General features: G+C 34.5%; 1 protein-coding gene across 2 annotated transcripts in view; it reads left to right on the top strand.

Moving 5' to 3' along the window:
* The first annotated feature begins 1,723 nt into the window (after positions 1-1,723).
* The window catches only part of LOC136855361 (facilitated trehalose transporter Tret1-like), an 86,135-nt gene continuing 69,656 nt past the window's right edge, over positions 1,724-18,202 (top strand). Inside the window, exons 1-2 of one of the 2 annotated variants that reach the window (XM_067132279.1) lie at positions 1,724-2,133; positions 11,955-11,999. The gene's annotated coding sequence lies outside the window, so the exon portion shown is untranslated. The remainder of the gene's footprint in view (positions 2,134-11,954; positions 12,000-18,202) is intronic. The other variant, XM_067132280.1, reaches the window with a different exon arrangement.

The following is an 18,202-nucleotide window of genomic DNA, read 5'->3' as shown; positions in this document are numbered from 1 at the left end:
AGACTCTCTCTCTCTCTCTCTCTCTCTCTCTCTCTCTCACACACACACACATTGTAGCTTTTTATTTGTTTTTTTAAAGTTACTCATGCGTGAGTTTAATTATATTGTCGCTCCCTGAGTGTGGAACTTTTCTATCGTCTAAGTTTCCCGACCGAATAAGTTTCCCGACCGAATAAGTTTCCCGATCGAATAAGTTTCCCGACCGAATGATTGAAGAAGTTCCCTCTTCTCATGACTACACTTTGCTATAATCGTAGCTCAGTCGTGCTTCTGCTGGACAGGTTTGCTCGTCTCGGCCTCCCTAATCATATTAAAAATCACGTGTCGTCAGTAATCTATATTTTTGCCCAATTTTTTCTTTATGAACTTTATTTTTATATTCTTTCGTTCTACTCTTTTATTTTTATATATGTGAACTTTCATATTAACGCCATTATTGTTACTAACATTATTTACTTGTAAATAACGCTCCCATGTGAAAAAAGAAAGAAAACAACAAATAAATAAAGAATATTAAAAAATGACAGAAAATAGGCCCATACTTTCGAATAACAAAGACAGTAGACCTATAGTATAGCTTTTGGTCGACTTCCTCTGCCTTCCGTTTAATCAGTTTCGTATAATCAGCAGAGTATTCTTTCTTACAATTAATCCCTTTTTTCATCTCCTTGGGTGATTTTCCTTTGAGTAAATCCTCCCAACAAGGGGATTATTAGCCTACCCGTTCTGCCTTGGGAGCCATTATACTTACCCGAGGATAATCTCCATTATTTACAGCCATTCCTTCCTCTGTAGGTTATCTGCTCGTCCAACTGGGTCTTTTCATTCTCTCTCTTACTATCCACGTGTTCGTTCTCTTGTTTTATGTTTATTTATCGTCATTTCTGTTGCTCCTGTTCCCCTATATTCTCCTACGTTCTGTTTTATTCAATGTTGTGATTCGTGACGTCAAGTCCGTATTCGTCTCCGTTTATTGGCCTCTTTTTTTCTTTTATGCTGTCCTTTTTTTCTTCGTATTCAATTTTCCTGATTCCGTCTCTTAGTCGACGACCCGTTAACTCCTTGAAACGTAGGCAGCGCCCGCTCTTTCCCGATTAACTGAAGAAGATGCTGAAGTATAGGACGTTCGCGACCATTACGCTAGACGCATAAGGATCTTCCTTCCTGGGTGTAAAGTGAAGAGGTTTGTCCGCCCAAAAATAGACAGAATTTCGAAGCCCCTCATCGTGGACCCAAAAGGGGAGTAGAGTGATGGCAAGGAATAAAAATTCCGTTTGGTCTGTTCAAGTCTGTCTGTCTGTCTGTCTCGTGGCTTTTAAATCTGAGGTCAACTTCATCTGAGAGTAGTCTCTTCAGCTTTGAGAAGCAATACCAAGGTAGACGAACTAGATTAGCTTTGATGATTTGTGACATATTAATTTATATCTTTGATGGTGTTCAGATTGTGCTAATATTAATACTGTTACTATTGCTAATACTAGTAACGATAATGATTCAGTTCCTGGTGAATTAGCTCCAAGAAAAATTTTTCAAAAACCAATTATCTTACGATAAAATCCTGGTCATTCATTAGCCTAGTTTTCTAAAATTAATTAACCATCATCTCCACAAACAGGAGGACCAATTGCGCGCGTAAGCGCGTTCTCTTTTTTCCCAATAGTATTAATTATTTATATATAGTAAACACCACTTTAAAAAAATCTCCCACCGATATTGTCTTTAGACCCTCAACTCAACTCGACTCAAGCAACCGAGTGTATAAATAGGAGGTGGCAGATCCACGGGCAGTTAGTTACCTTCGAACAGTGCTGCGAGAGAGAGATGTAGGACCTCGGCCCGGGACCCACGTTGTCACTGCTTCGGGACCTCCCGCCGTATTTTGGGAAGAGAATTTTTGAAGTTTGTTAACGATCTCGACAGTCGACTGAAAAAAAAAACGAGATGACGATGATGTGACGAACTTTTTTTAAGAACGTGTTTGTGTGATTTAACGAACTGTCAAAATACTCGAGTTTGTTGTCCGTTTGTTTGTCGTGTCATAAACAATATGCAACTGTGGATAGTGAAGTGACCGCCTGCCCTCCAATTGTCAGGATTATATAGAGCTGATCTTTCAACTGTTTACAGTTATAGGTAAGGATTTTATTTTTCATCTTCTAAGTTTTTCTTTATTACAGTCTGAAAAAATGATCAACGGACTTTTAGACGATGCAGGAAAAAAGTCTCATTATGTAGGTTAAAGCAACTTTAGATATAAATTATATTAGAAGAAAGGTATTTTCTCTTTAATATTATATTTCACAGATTCATTTCATTCTCAATAATAATTAAATCTGAAAATTATTATTATTATTATTATTATTATTATTATTATTATTATTATTATTATTATTATTCAGGAGACTGTAAGTGGACATGTATCTTACGCAATTTTATTATCTTCGGTTCCGTCTCTCTCTCTCTCTCTCTCTCTCTCTCTCTCTCTCTCTCTCTCTCTCTCTCTCTCTCTCTCTCTCACTAGGATGTATACAACTCACTTTTTAAACATGAATGAAGCAACTGCTCAACTTTATTAATTTTAACGACCTACAAACATGGTATTTATTTTATGTGTATTATGTAATATTGTATATAACCCTTAGGTGAAGTTATTATTATTAATATTATTATTATTATTATTATTATTATTACATTCAAATTGCTTTGAGAAAGTCCGTTACCCTGTTGATTCTATATAAAGAGGTTTATAATAATAATAATAATAATAATAATAATAATAATATCACAATTTTATTATTATTATTATTATTATTATTATTATTATTATTATTATTATTATTATTATTATTATTAAAAATCTTGAGTCATCCGCTATATCGTGATCGATCTTACATAAACAAGATTTAAGTGCTTGGGGCCAGCTAAGGACCGCCACAATCCTCAAGGGAGGAGAGAGAGGGTCTAGAGGGTCTCCCTATTAGTTTCATTTTTTTTTTTTTTTTTTTTTTAAGTTTTATTTATTTTTCAGTTCATTGTTAAATGCGCCTTTTATATTTAACTAGCATTCAATTACCTATGTTTTCTATTGCTTATTTTCAATGTACTTTCATTTTGCCAATTACTTTCTTTTCTATATTTCTTTTTCTCTTAATTACTCCTTTTAAGAGAGAGAGAGAGAGAGAGAGAGAGAGAGAGAGAGAGAGAGAGAGAGAGAGAAATATATCAAATGAGCTTCCCTCCGCGGACCATAATCCAATTTAAATTTAAGGGTATCAATAGGATTACGGGAGTACAAATTGTCACGTATTTGCAGAACGGAAAATTGAATTCAAATTCTATTTATTTCCAGCAGTACAGAGGGTTCCGTTTTAGACATCATTAATTTGTGGATATTGCAGGAAATGGCCTAATTCGTAAGGCGTAATCCCTTAATATCTATCATTTTTCATGCACAGCCAACGTCAATTTTTCATATAAACATATAAAAGTATTTATGGGTATGTGGGAATAATTTTAATAGGATATCTGTAACATATGATATTAGCAAATACTTTCTTTTTAATTATTCTGTAACTTGAAAAAATGATTTTTTGGCAAAAGAATCGTCATATAAATGTAGTACGTAATAGCTTTTAATGTTGTAAGTCTTACTGACTTATAATCTGGATTAAGATATAATGTTATACAAGGTATACATAGCCAATCAGTTCTATTTATAACTGTGATATTATTCAAGTTTTAACTCTCAGGCTGATGAATATTCAATTTTTATGACATTGTTTCAATTAATCCTTGGATACGTGCCTAAAGTAAATTTTCTTTGTCATTGCTGTAATTAATAATTAAATACGTGCTTAAAGTAAATTTTCTTTGATGTAATTAATCACTGAATACGTATCTATAATAAATTTTTCTGGCATTGCTGTAATTAATCCTTGAATATGTACCCAATGTCATTTTTTTCTTACATTGCTTTAATTAATCCTTGAATACGTTTCTAAAGTAAATTTTCTTTGTCATCGCTGTAATTAATTATTAAATACATGCCTAAAGGTAAATTTTCTTTGATGTAATTAATCGCTGAATACGTACCTATAATAAATTTTCTGACATTGCTGTAATTAATCCTTAATACGTGCCTAAAGTCATTTTTTTCTTACATTGCTTTAATTAATCCTTAAATATGTTCCTAAAGTAAATTTTCTATGAGATTGCTGTAATTAATCCTTGAATACGTGCCTAAAGTAAATTTTTTTTACATTGCTTAATTAATTTTTGAATACGTGCCTAAAATAAATTTTCTTTGACATTGCTTAATTAATCCTTGAATACATGCCTAAAGTAAATTTTCTCTGACATTACTTTAATTTATCCTTGAATATGTGCCTAAAGTAAATTCTCTCTGACATTAATTAACTCTTTCATACATGTCTAAAGTAAATTTTTTCTTAATTTTGCTGTAATTAATCCTTGAATACGTTTTTGAAGTAATTTTTTTATAACGCTGTAATTAATTCTTGAATATGTGTCTAAAGTAAGTTTTCTCTGACATTGCTGTAATTAATCCTTGGATACGTGCCTAAAGTAAATTTTCTCTGACATCACTTTAATTAATCATTGAATGCATGTCTAAAGTAAATTTTCTCTGACACAACTTTAATTAATCCTTGAATACGTGCCTAAAGTAAATTTTTTCTGACATTGCTGTAATTAATCCTTGAATACGTGCCTAAAGTAATTTTTTCTTACTTTGCTGTAAATAATTCTTGAATACATGCCTAAAGTTAGTTTTCTCTGTAATTAATCCTTGAATATGTGCCTAAAGTAAATTTTCCCTGACATTGCTGTAATTGATCCTTGAATGCGTGCCTAAAGTAAATTTCTCTTTCATTGCATTAAGTAATCCTTGAAAACGTGCTTAAAACAAATGCGTATCGTCAGATCTGTTATGCTGCGGTCTTGAACTGAAAGGTGCAAAAAATCTTCACCACGAAACCCTTACGCGGCATTTGATACTTTGGAAACATCTTAGAAGTGTGGAAAAAACAGGAAGCTTCTTTTCACCGCAAAATATTCCATGCTGGGTACTGAGGAGTCAACTTACCTTTTCAATTATATCCATGGGAAATGTGGACGGCAGATTTCTCTGTGCATGAGAATTCAAGAGCTCATTACTTGTGTTTAACTGGTTCCAGTTTAAGAGAATTGAAAACTGCGGGTGGTGGTCCTCATTTGGGGTGGCCACCTGGTGGTCTGGCCACCGAAAATTGTCATTTTTAAGTCTGGGGATTTTTGGAAATTATTGTGACAGTGGTTTTTCCGGTTCTGCTTCACGGAAGGGGGAGGAAGCCATTTTGATTTCGGGGAGTCAGTCGTACTTAACTATTCATATGTTTTAAGATATGGCTTTTGCATTATTTTCTGTTTATTTGTTCATAGTATTTTTCCCAGCTGGTAGAAGGTTTGAAGTATCATTGAAAAATGACTACTGGCAACTATGTATCCAAAATGTTCACCTATTCTCAAACTCCACTGCTATTCCCTTATTGTCTGTAACTTTCACTGGGACAGAAGCAATCTCTGTTCTATATTCAGAATCAATCGGTCCCTTTTGATTTGTCTTTTTTGAGATTTTCTAGAGGAATACGAAGGATTTGTTGTAGTCCAAATACGTGAAGTGGGAATTTTACACTGATTCCAGTTTAAGTACTGAACCCAAACGAAGGACGCGAGCCCAAGATGGTGGTTACAGCAGAAAGCTTGTCTACTAGACGTCAGACCAGAGATAACAAAGGATTTACGATAACTAATTATGTGCACTTTGTAGAAGTGTTATAGTTCTGCTGAAAGCCTTAACAAAATAGTCTATTTGATGGACCTGATGCTTGAAAGAACTCTCCCTCTCACGGGCTTTGTAGACTTTTGGTATCGTAATTGAATTCAATATTGAATTTTGTCTTAGTTTCCATTTCAATGTCGAGTTCAAGATTACTTTTTGTCATGTCTCTCGCTCAAATGTTTGTTCAGGATTGCTTTTTTTCATGTTTCTCCTTTAAAGGGGAGTTCAGGATGAGGTTTTCATGCCGAAAGGTCCTTGAGTCCTAGAATGAAGTCATGGCTTTCATAACCCTTGCGGAAAGGAAGAGTGTTGTCCGTAACATGAATACACAAAAGATGAGATCATTCTGGAGTCTGGAATTTAAGAAACCCAAAATCATATTTCGCGATTTTCTACGTAAACAAAATGAACCATTTGGAACTGCGTAACGTGAACATAAACAGCGAAATTGAATGTCATCATATTTCGCGACTTTCTGCAAACAAAATCATCATCCGTAGGCCGTGTTACATAAATTTCAACATTGCGAATGAGGCAAGTCAGTACAACCACACTGAAAGACAAGTAGGGTGGCAACGCTTGCAAGCTTAATTTCTCATGAAAAGTTGACAAATCTGGTTCTTAAAAACATTCCTGTATTATCTCTTGGCTAACCACAACTCGCTCTCGCTCTCTCTCTTTTATTTCGGGAGGTACATGTATAGGCATAACCTACCTGTATACTACACCTTCCTTATATATATATATATATATATATATATATATATATATATATATATATATATATGTATATATATATATATTTCTATATATATATATATATATATATATGTATATATATATATATATATATATAAATTAAGTCATTTCCTCAACATTGTAATCATAAAATTATTATATTCAAACACGGATAAAAAAAGGCTGAAGAGCAAATAATGAAGTGATAAGGACAAAAGATAGGATAGAAACCAAAGAAAAAAATAATTGCAGTATACACTATACATATTGCATCATTTTAAGGACAATCTTTCTTCTTGTGTTCGTAGGATCTAATGATATCTGTCAGCTTGATAGAAACGTCTGTCATTACATCATAAGAATAATAAATATTGTAATTCCTGCAATATTTAGTTATATTTAAAATGATATTTATTTTATATTAGAACAGTGACTGAGTTAGAATTTTTAGTCATATTTGCAAAGTGCAAACGACCAAAAGCACCTGATTTGAAGTAAGCAAGAATATTAATATATGAAATGAGTTAGTGTAAAAAGTGACATTACAAGTGCGTGCAACAGCAAGAGTATTTATATGTGAAATGATCTAGTGTAGAAAAGCTTTATCACAATTGCATGCAACAGTAGAACAGTAGCAAAATAATGGTTAACATTTTATCATATAACAGATATTCTAACTAACCGTAGGACGACAAAGAAAAAAAAAGTGAATTTATCGGTTCCCACAGGAAAAATAAAGTAAAAACAAATACAGTTTTTAGTTGCTGCAAAGGTTCACCTGATTTTTTCTGCCTCTATCGCCTGCCATTAAACTCTCGTGGACAAACAGTGCCAAGAGCCGAAGCTCTTGCCATTGATGAAGCTATGAATAGGTCTCTCTCTCTCTCTCTCTCTCTCTCTCTCTCTCTCTCTCTCTCTCTCTGGTTATCCTTTGAACCAGGGGAAAGTTAGAAGTAACTCGAGCACTTAGAGGAAAGTAAACTGAAATATGGAATGACTGTGTTCCTTTTCGTATTAAAACTTGATATATATAAATTACATATATAGTCAGTTAAAAGTATTAAGAAAATTAAGAGCGTTCAGTAGTGTACATACGCCGGTGAATGTGTTATGTATGTTTATGTGTCCTTGCTTTATATATATATATATATATATATATATATATATATATATATATATATATATATATATATATATATATATATATATGTATATATATATATATATATATATATATATATATATATATATGTATGTATATATATATATATATATATATATATATATATATATATATATATATATATATATATATATATATATATATATATATATATATATATATATATATATATATATTTGTGTGTGTGTGTGTGCGTGTGTTTCCTCCCTAGGGACATTTAAAGACCAACGGTGAGAGAGGCGTACCTACTTATTTATCTTTAAGTTAATTCAATACCAGAAATGAAAGTTTTCAGGACTATCTTGAAGGCAACATAAACATCTCGAATAAGCAAGTGAGCGAGTCCTACGTCGTAGAATTATCTTGATGCATAATCTAAGATATTTCGACATTATCTTACATAAAGTAGGATGTACAAAAAGAAAGGATACGGACACATTTCGATTTTTCTTTGAAAAGAGTCTCTGGCGGCGCTTGTTTACAAGAAACTGTTGGGAAACACCGCTGAGACTGAGCATGTACAGTATTCCGCCGACGACGCCGCCGGGCCGATAGACGAACAAGTTTACGACTTCAAGTCTCTGAGTTTGAGTTTCTGAAGCGCTTCTTCTTTTCTCTCTCTTTTCTTCTCTCTCTTTTTTCTGTTATTTCTCGCCAAAGTTCCGTCGTTTAGAGGGGGATCCACGTCAAGAATGATAAATGGACGGGAGAAAACGTCTGGGCATTAGCCAAAAGTTTCTTTTCAAAAAACGGCGAGTGGAAAAAGTTTCTGAATTTTAAACATCTTCACCGACGACTGTGCCGTTAGTCTTACAGGATAACGCGGAAGAAAGACCCACTATACAAAGGAGAATACGTAACAAAGACTCCAGGAATTATGGGAAATCTGATTCGCCATAGGACTGAGACAAGGTAATGCCAAGGAGTGGAAATTATGCAAATTTTCTTGAAAAAATGGAAATGGGATTCGGTGTGATTAGCTACGGTTATGCTATCGGTCTAGGGGCTTGGAAATATATTAGGCTAATAAAGGATTAGGGGAACAGTCCGAGAGAGAGAGAGAGAGAGAGAGAGAGAGAGAGAGAGAGAGAGAGAGAGAGAGAGAGAGAGAAATAGTATCTGAAGAATATCTAAAGAACAATATCACGACTTTGGGGTGAGGGTTACCTCTCCGAGGCATTCTATAATGGTATCCTTCCGAGGTAGCTCTGACCACTCAAAGTTCAAAGTTTAGGTCAGTGGCTCTCTCTCTCTCTCTCTCTCTCTCTCTCTCTCTCTCTCTCTCTGCAAGGGAAAGCAGACGAATCTTCTTCGCGTGGTCAAGACTTAAAGTTTCATCTTGACCCTTCTGGCAAACCTCTCCTTATCAGATGAATTCGATATTCGGTCGATGAATAACGAATAACGTTATGCATAACCTGGGTGGACCTTTTGTTCCCAGGATGACTGTTATAACGATGGAGACCAGTCAGGATAAGTGACTGGGCGCTCAATTTATGACGGTCTTCGTTCAGACCTTGCTTATTTTCTCCTACTCTCTCTCTCTCTCTCTCTCTCTCTCTCTCTCTCTCTCTCTCTCTCTCTCTCTCTCTTTCAGACAATTGACCTCCCACAAGGAACCATTATTCAGGCGCTTTTTAATTTATTGGTACATTAATTTTGCTGTGAATTCAAATAATTTTATTACTCAAAATGATAGAATATTCATGTGGGGTAATCCATTACGAATATTCATGTGTGGTAAGCCATTAAGACTATTCATGTGGGGTAAGCCATTAGACCATAATAATAATAATAATAATAATAATAATAATAATAATAATAATAATAATAATAATAATAATAATAATAAAATGCTCACCGGGTGCATATCTTCTCCAACGAAAAATCCCTATGAACACATTTTTATCAAGCGAAACCTCACAGGATTAAATATGACGCAACATCCAATCTGTCAATCAATCAATCAGACTATCTTTGTAGAGGCAATTGCAGTGTTTGTTTCCCAAATCCTACTTCAATCGTGCATAAGGCTTTGGTTTCCTAAGTCCTGATAATTGACCCCAAAATGTCCTTTTTCCCAGAGATTTAAATTTCTACAACAGAAGGAGTTTGACTTTCAAAAGCTTTGCAGCTGAGAGAACCACACAGGAAAGCGCGCATGTGCGAAAAATATTACTTTCCACATAAATATGATATACGGGTAATGATTAGCCAGTGTGTCTAATCGTTTATGTGAGGGTAGGTTGTTAAAACTAGGTAAGATATATAAAGATGTTGAAATCAAGAGGAAATACATAACACTATAGCTCTGCGAAAGGCAAGATTAATTTCGTCAACCTGTTTACCTTTCGTGCGCAGAGATGCAAATGAACGATCATTATATCATATCAAGGAGAGAAGGGACGATAGAGAAATACGAACGTCACGTGACATACCAGATTTAATCAGGTAATTGCGAATTTCAATCTTGAGAGTTCTGATCAGAGAGCCAGGCGGTCTGGTATGCCACGACTTCTGACCGGTTAGACGGCTGGTATTAACAGGTATGCCCTGTGCAGCCACTCTGCTAACAGGATGACTGATGGCAGCCAGTCAGATACCCTCAGTTATTGGGCAATTTGGGTAATTAGCCTGAAGGCTCACAAGAAGTGTTACTGTCGGCTAATTAAATCGGCATGATTCCCTCCCTCTGGGTTTTTCCATCTTGTGGTTCTGAAGTTCTAAGGGGGTTTTCACTCGAATCTCAACCGAGTGGTTGTCCCGGGGCCTGTCTCCATGTATTTCTTCTTTTTCTTGGTTTTTTAGTAATGATGATGTTACTTCAGTTTGGAATTTACTTTTGAAGAAAGTATTTTTTGCAGTTTCCCGCTGCTTGTTTATGTCAGTTTTTGACAGAAAATAATGTTGTTTACATTGGACTAACTCAATTTGTTATCGATATTTCTTACTTTTGTCACTGGTGCGTGTCTCAGATTAATCTGGCTTATGCCGACACAAATTTCTTGAGATAAAGCATAAAAAGCAGGTAGATCTGTTGTAGGCCTCAGGACTCCTCTCCACCAAATACTGGCTCATTACGACTGCTATGAATTCACGAAATTCGATAGCATTTATGTTGTATTCCTTGTTTCTTTCTTCTTGAAATTTTCAGCTGAAGACCTTGAGGACAGAGTCAACAGACTGTACAAACCCAGGAGGGCTCCAAAGGGAAATCACCCTGCAGAGAGAAACAAGTCATAGGAAAGGTGATAAATAATTAGATATGAGGGAACAGAAAATAAAAGCGATACACCTGAAATTCAGGAGACCTCAGCTGCAGACAGCACTAATGAATCTGCTCTTAAATATTTGGTGATCAGAAGATTCCACAGCTGCACTAGGCAACCTATTTCACATTTTAGTTGTAACCAAGATAAAACGCCTAACAAAGTGTTAAACGACTTCCTGTTTGAAGCAGCAACCCACCTAATGTTGCAAGCAGCAATAGCTACGTAGGCCAGGTGCAGAAAACTCCAGAGGATGTTTGTCGTTGTAGTGCATTTTATGCAACGAACATCAAGGACCTTGTCTGTCATCTCCAACCCACATTTACACGGAGGCAAACCGTGCTTCCAAAGAGTCTTGCCTCTGTAATCAGACCTTCCAACAAGGCCTTCCGACAACTGTCTTATCGCGCGTGCGTGTTTAGAAGACTGATAAAACTGTGCTTCTTGAAGTCTTCTAGTGTCATTCAATCCCGTCGGGATGATGCGGGTTTTGCACAATTTTCTGGCTCGTGTTTTGCAGAAGAAGAATGATTATTTTCCACGAGACGTTTGGTTTATGATGGTTAAATACATAAAAGATATACGCATTTTTTATTTTTACTTATTTTAACAGCCGGTAGAAGTGGCATTGTAGCATTTGTACGTCCGGTGGTTCCTGAAGATAATATTATATTTTCTAAAAGTAACATAAAAATCAGATACTTATGTAGTACATAATACTTGATACGAAGACCACTCTAGAAGTATTCAAGCATATTGATTCTTTGTATACTTAATGTATATTTATTTAATTCACTTACATTCTGTCCATTTATGTGCTCTCTATAACAGTTATTTATAATATATATTTACTCATAACATTCATTAAAATATTACGATACACCTCAAATGATCCTATTATTAAATATGTAACTTTTTATTCTAGATTAAACTGGAAGTTCCTACAACGCTTGTGCAATAAAGGCTGACGGTAAGTACTACAATGGCCTATTGTAGTTTTGATTTATATATATGCAATTCTTACGAGTGCTGGTTGCAACTGTAGTCTTACATTTTGTGGACGCCTCTGGCTGGGGGCCAACACGACATAATACGAAAGTAAGTTATCTAAATGAGATTTCAATTAGGGGAACGACTCAGGAGAGAAATTCCGGGTCTAAATTAATTACATGTATTTACATTGCTCAGGAAAATTAATTACAGAGAGCCGTATACGCTGGGCTCTTGACATCTCTCAATTGAAATGATAAAGCTTAAATAACTAGAGTGCTACACAATGAATAATGAAGCATACACAACATCAGCTTGAAGGCTTGATTGATGGACGTGGGGACACAGTGGAGGCAGATGGTCTTACAGCAGTACAGTACACACAACCTTTCTGCAAACAAGGAGAAAGGCACACGATCACTTGATAAGCCAAGCACGATCCAAATCTTTACAGAGGGAGTTGCTGAAAGCTCAAGGAGAGTGACGTCAATTTATGATCAGGAAAGTCACTCTTAACTCTGACAAATGGTTACCGACAATTGATTCAGGGTCTAAGCAAAATGCAAGGGGGAAACGGAAACAGAGTGAGAATAAGAACAAGATAGTTGACCAAAAACCATTCAGCCACACAGTACCTTAATCCCTGAGCAAAGATCCGTGATGGATTCTCTGTCGAGTGGGACTTCTGCAACGGACACTCAGACTGGCACTTGGGTGGTTAGGGTATCGGCCAGACAAAGAATGAGCAAGGCTTCGGAGGGCATGCACGGCAGCGTGTTACTGGGTCAGTGTCCTGTCTGCTTCTGGGTGCTTGGCTTCTGTATAGCCCTATATGACCTGTCCTTGATTGCCGGTGTTCGGCGCTTGGGGCATTTCACTTTGGGATGCTTCGATAGTGCTCGATTCCTGTTAAGTGGTGGTTCATGTGTATCCCAAGAACAAGGCGCTATCTGGAATAAAAGACCTTCGGCCAGCAGATCACAAAGACAGATTTAGAGTGACGCTTTGGAGAGGTGTAGGAGGTTTACAAGGGAAGGGTACTTACTCTGACAAGTCTATTCTCAAGTTGAAATTTGAAAACAAGGAGTGGCAGAGAGCTCGTCTTCTTGGGCCCTGTATGTGACTTCTCAAAAGGAAAACATGGCGAGGTGAGAAATGTTAATGAATACTTCTAGCAATATATATATATATATATATATATATATATATATATATATATATATATATATATATATATATACATATATATATATATATAGATAGATAGATAGATAGATAGATAGATAGATAGATAGATAGATAGATAGATAGATATAATATTGCGCGTTTACTGCTTGCATGCTTCGTATATTTATTTAACTTTTTATGATGTCTATGTCTAAATGTATTATCTATGTATACAGATGTCAGAGAATTTGTGTGTGCATTATATCATATTTTGATGCTGCTGAAGAAAGATTTTCAAAATCATTTTATGTATGTACAATATATGTATATGTATATATATATATATATATATATATATATATATATATATATATATATATATATATATATCTATATATATGTATATACATATATATACATATATATATATATATATAAATATATGTATATATATATATATATATATATATATATATATACATACATATATATATATATACATACATACATACATACATACATACATACAGAAAGACACATATATATAGATAGACAGATAGACAGATAGATAAACAGATAAATATAAATAGGTAGATATAGATATAGGACCATGACATTGTCTTTGTAATGTCACACGGAACCCACTTTTTTTCAATCCCTTTCCAATATTTTATTTTTGTAATTTAATACCAAATTAATACGCATTCCTTATACTTTGCAAGTTTCAAATTTAAAAAAACGATTGAACTTTTAAAATTCTAAAAACTAATGGCATAATCAATTATAGTATATTCGAATTGTTGGATATCAAATGTAATGTATTATTATTATTATTATTATTATTATTATTATTATTATTATTAAGTCAAAAGGGCATGCGCCTATAGTTTCAAAAAAGATGGAATTAACAGAAATTTAAAAAATATAGAAAATAATTCTAAACTGAGATACAACATCGGAATTTGACGTGGAAGAAACAAACAAAAATGAGTGAATAAAAATGACTAATTGATAAAATTAATAAATGAATTAATAAATGAGAAGTAAGTAAGTGATGAAATAGATAAATAATAATCGTCATCAACAGTATTCATTTCATATTTATGATGAACACAGATGCTTATTGAGCAACCTCACTTGCCGCAGGCTGTAACCTATGTACTGGTATATAAGTATCATTTAGAATACCTCCCCCAAGTCTCTTCCCCCACCCCACCCCAGGTCTCTCTCCCCCACCCAACCCCGCTCACAAAAAATGAGAAAGTGAAAAAAGCGAAAAATAAAATGAGCACATCTGAAGTCTACGAAATGTTTTGCAAGGAAGAGAGCAGGACCTTTCACGCCTAGGATTTTTTATTTTTTTATTTCTTTTAAGATACTGAGGTTCGATTTATTACTAAACAAGAACCTCAGTCTGGATGACACGCGAGCGAGGCTTTAACACGGAAGGGTAACCGTTTTTTACTTGGGACTAAGTTATAGCAGGTGGTTACTTGTCTCAAAATATTCGATGGATAGATGTTAAGTTTGAATGATTAGTGTTTTTTCTAATTTTTTTATGAATATTGCACTTGCAATGCTGTTGCTCTGCCAGAATAATTTGCATATACTGTATATACAAAAAATTAAGTATACCTTAGTTTAACCAGGCCACTGAGCTGATTAACAGCTCTCCTAGGGCTGGCCTGAAGGATTAGACTTATTTTACATGGCTAAGAACCAATTGGTTACCTAGTATATATATATATATATATATATATATATATATATATATATATATATATATATATATATATATATATATATATATATATATATATATATATATATATATATATATATTCCTTTTCAAAGTAATTGTTGCTGTGACTGATTGATTATTGATTATTGATATTGCAAAAAAAAGTACTAGCGTAGGCAGATTACTTACAGACTGAATAAAGACTAGTTCTGGGCAAATAGTTAAATAGAATTATTTATTCAATTTCGATGACAGAAATTCGAACCAGGCAATATCATATTTGTGGAAAGGAAGTTACCAAGCGTCTATTGTATCACTGCAGTTCTCCCCAACCCCTGCCCCCAAAGTAAAATTTACGTTTTTGACCAAAAAATTAAGATAAAGTAAATTTACCGTCGTAATACCTCGAGCTTAGTTCTGGTACACCAAAGTACGAAGATTTTAGCGTATCCAAAATATTGTTTGGTTACTTTCAGAAATCTCCATTTTGCCAAAACTTGGCTAGAATTTTTCACAGGATAAATATCAAGAAAAAAAAATGAGCGTTAACAGAATAACTTCAAACATTCAAAAATGTTTTGATAACATTTTCTATGTTTATAAACGAACCCCACATCCTCCCTGTAGTGACAAAAACCATTTAACTCTAAGCATTCTTCCTTCCTTTGCTTTGGCTTCCTTCTGTGTGTGTGTGTGTGTGTGTGTGTGTGTGACAGACAGGCGCTAAAATATTCGGAACATTGAGACAGGCAAAAAAAAAAAAAAAGCTTCTTAAAGACAAATAACCCTATTTACCATCTCACATCCCGAAGCGGCGAGGCGTCACGTCTATAGAGAGAGAGAGAGAGAGAGAGAGAGAGAGAGAGAGAGAGAGAGAGAGAGAGAGAGAGAGAGAGAGAAAGAGAGATATCACAGGGGCTGACAAAACGGGTACCAACGTCTGTGTTCGTTCGTTTGTTTGTATGTTTGTCGGTCCTTTGGGGTATATTTGCCGAAATTCATGGGTAAACATGTAGAAAGATTAGCCTAAAATTCGTCTTTTTCTGAGCGAATTCTAAAAACTATTTTATACAGTCCTAGTTGGAAAAAAATACATAACAAATAATCAAGTTGATGACATTCCATGTAATAAAATCATTATGATCTGGTAATTCGTGTAGGAGAGTTTTTTTTTTTTTCACGAGAGCAAATCATCGTAGAATTATACTGAGATATAATAAGTACCTCTTGACAGCCCCACCCCAGTTTATGACGGTAAGAGTGTTCCCAGGTGGTAGACAACATTCTTATTCATTTTTTTTGTAGCACATTCAATATGCAAAACGCATTACAAATGTAGCTGTTTTTGAGAAAGAGTTCAGAATAAGTCTTCTGTAAAGCATATTCTACCTAGAACCGTTGCTATTTCTGAAAAATATTACAAAATTTAGTCCCTTTTTGGATGCCAAAATAAACAGATTCCAATGAAAAAATTGTAATTCTGAAAAATATCACAAAATATGTCCCCTTTCGTATGCAAAAATCGAAAAAGGATACAAAATATGTCTCTTATTAACCACATTCTAACTAAAATTGTTGCTATTTCTGAAAAAAAAAACAAAATAAGTCCCCTTTTGGTTGCCAAAATAATTTCAGATTTCGTGGATCGCTCTCCACATATGTACAGTATATGCCAAAAACATTCCTAAAATGTTCTTATAACCGCCCATATCGTGACCCAGCCTCGACTCTAAGTACATGTAAAAATGTTCTTGAAGTGTTCTCAAACCCACAGTTCTGAAGCAGTCTCTCCCGAGAACCTCAAATACGGTACCACTGTTCTCTTTTAATGAGGCGAGTCCGCCTGTCTCCTGTTACGCGTGACGTCATAAGGATAACATGCGCACTGACGCTGAGTTTGTTCCCCACGTCTGGGAGGTTGAATTCTTTCGCAAGGTGCTGTAGAACAATATATTGGGGTAGCCTGTGATGGAAAACATACATAAATATTCATTTCTTGTTTATCTCCTAATTAAATGGAATTTTAGGAAGGCAATGTGCCTAAAAATCGAGATGCAGAATATTATACTGTAGTCCCTTTTGGATGCCAAAATAAACAGTTTATAAATTATATAGAGGAAAATATTCATTTCTTGTTTATCTCCTAAATAGAATTTTAGGAAGGAAATTGCCTAAAAATCTAGATATAGAATATTATGCTGGGGAGGGCCTGACTAACATGAAAAATATTAATTTCTTGTTTATTTCCAGAATAATGGAATTTTTGGAAGGAAATATGCCTAAAAATCGAGATATAGAGTATTATACTGGGGTGGGTTATAATGGAAAATATCCATTTCTTGTTTATTTCTAGGAAAAAGTAGAATTTACGAAGGAAATATGCCTAAAAATCGAGACATAGAATGTTATACTGGAGCGGGTTAAAATGCAAAATATTTTCTTGTTTATTTCCAGAAAAATAACATTTTAGGAAGGAAATATGCCTAAAAATCGATGTCTCGAATGTTATACCGGGGTGAGGGGGGTGTTATAATGAAAGTTATTCATTCCTTGTTTATCTCCTTAAAAACAGAGTTTTAATAAGGGAATAAGCTTCAAAACTAGGCCTATTCTAACATGCGTCCACCTGGCCATACCTGTCATTATCCCATTTCCTTATTTTAATCCCAACCTGTTTGTTTAATAAACTGTATGTGCGACAATTGATCAGGTTTGAACTTTATTAATAAATTGTAATCGTTTCATAGGCGTCAGTGCAAAGTGTGAAAGATATAAAGTAGCATTTAGAATCACTGATGAAACTCATATTCCACCCAACAGACTTTGACGCGGAAATGAAGGCCTTCTGTTGCCAAGATAAATTCAAGATGTTGCGTTTCTCCCACTTGTTACTGCTAAGCGTGACGTCAGAGGTAAACAAAAGAGACATGATTATAGATAAATATATCTCGTTTTGGTTTGATTTCAACGCGTAGTTGCCAACTATAAGGTAAACAAAATGAAGACCTTTGCTTCACCCTGCGTTTTCAGAGGTCATGGTGATGTAACGTTTATTAGACTGATGTAAAAAGGAACGAATTATTCTCTTGTGGCTTGCAAATTCTTTTAGAGGGAAAGTTAATCATGTGGTAAGTGCAATAAGTAATGATGATTTTAAAGAATTATTTTTTGTATAAGTATAAGCCGGTAAAGACAGATGGGGTTTTGTAGCCTAGAATGGAGTAAATTATTTTCATGTCCACACACGACACGTACTGTACAAGTATATATACAGG

The sequence above is a fragment of the Macrobrachium rosenbergii genome, chromosome 31, assembly GCF_040412425.1.
Source record: "Macrobrachium rosenbergii isolate ZJJX-2024 chromosome 31, ASM4041242v1, whole genome shotgun sequence".
In the NCBI taxonomy this organism is placed as follows: Eukaryota; Metazoa; Arthropoda; class Malacostraca; order Decapoda; family Palaemonidae; genus Macrobrachium; species Macrobrachium rosenbergii.
This window is presented reverse-complemented; position numbering and strand designations above follow the sequence as displayed.